The following is a 1172-nucleotide window of genomic DNA, read 5'->3' on the forward strand; positions in this document are numbered from 1 at the left end:
AGCTCAGCAAGTGCAACATTGACGAGACGCGACAAGTGTTCCTCGCTGGGCTTGGTGACCGCCACAGAGCATGCTTGGCAACCGTTGCAAATTCACTGGACTGAAGGAACGAAGGAACGTCGCCTCCCTTTCTGGTGCTGCCATCTTCCTCGGCTCTCACGGAATCCTTAGTTTCATTATATATTATGCAATATAAATATGGACTCTACTTATTTCCTGTCATTGCAATGAAAGTTGAGAGAAAAATGCATTTGTGTTGAAAAATTTCTGAATATACAGTACCATGAGCAAAAGCTTTATAATATTATGCACACAAGATAAGTATATGGTAACCTGTACGTTTTATAATACATGACCAGGAAATATATATACCCATTACCGGAAGAGGTTACATTTGCAAAGATTTCAGCTGATGAAAGCTTTCCTTTCGACTGAAGACTGACATACCTATGGACTTTTAGGAGCCTACGAGAGGTCTGAATCAGCTGATGATGAACCAGGCACATCTGGTCAATTGTTTAGCAAAATCGTGCGATTGTTCCCTTGGAAGTTACATGCAGATATGCCCTGGCTGATGCGCTAGGAATACGCCGTAGGGCATGGCTCGCCGCTGCGCACGCCCCCGAAAAGGGAGCGACAGCAGCCATAATTCCGTTGTACACATTTCCTACAGACGCGACTCACTATACAACCTGCCACAGCTAGACACCATACATCACATCTCTTGATTGTTCTGCTCCACCTGACTGGTTCCTCAGGCCACCGTTCGCCTCCAGTGCTTTGGCCTCACCCTGATCAAGGTTACATTTTTTTACGTGTAATTACAGCTTAGGATAATAACCATTTCTTATGATATGATAACATGTTCTTCACAATCAGTGATAGTTTCTTACGTTCAGTAAGTTACATATAATAACAGTTATATGTCTATATGAAGCATGAAGATTTCTACATATTTTTGGCAATATAACAAAATCATGCATCTTTTTCTTCTGATTTTCAGTGTCAATGAATGTAAGAATGAAACATGATCCTTTCGCAATTACCTTTCTCGTGTCTTACAATAATTGATGAACACAGAATTAGAATAATCACTGGGAAGGTGCCAATCACAGGTACAAAAACACCGTCAGATCCTCCGAAGGCAAGCGTCCGCCGCGTCCCGTGAGTGG

The 1172-nt window shown here is 42.3% G+C and overlaps 1 protein-coding gene across 1 annotated transcript in view; it reads right to left on the reverse strand.

The window, feature by feature from the left end:
* Positions 1-6: 6 nt before the first annotated feature.
* The window catches only part of LOC119586457 (glutamate-gated chloride channel-like), a gene marked incomplete in the record, with an annotated part of 67121 nt that continues 65955 nt past the window's right edge, over positions 7-1172 (reverse strand). The window contains 1 exon segment of the mRNA XM_037935190.1: positions 7-1172.

The sequence above is a fragment of the Penaeus monodon genome, chromosome 21 (genome assembly GCF_015228065.2).
Source record: "Penaeus monodon isolate SGIC_2016 chromosome 21, NSTDA_Pmon_1, whole genome shotgun sequence".
Classification (NCBI taxonomy): domain Eukaryota; kingdom Metazoa; phylum Arthropoda; class Malacostraca; order Decapoda; family Penaeidae; genus Penaeus; species Penaeus monodon.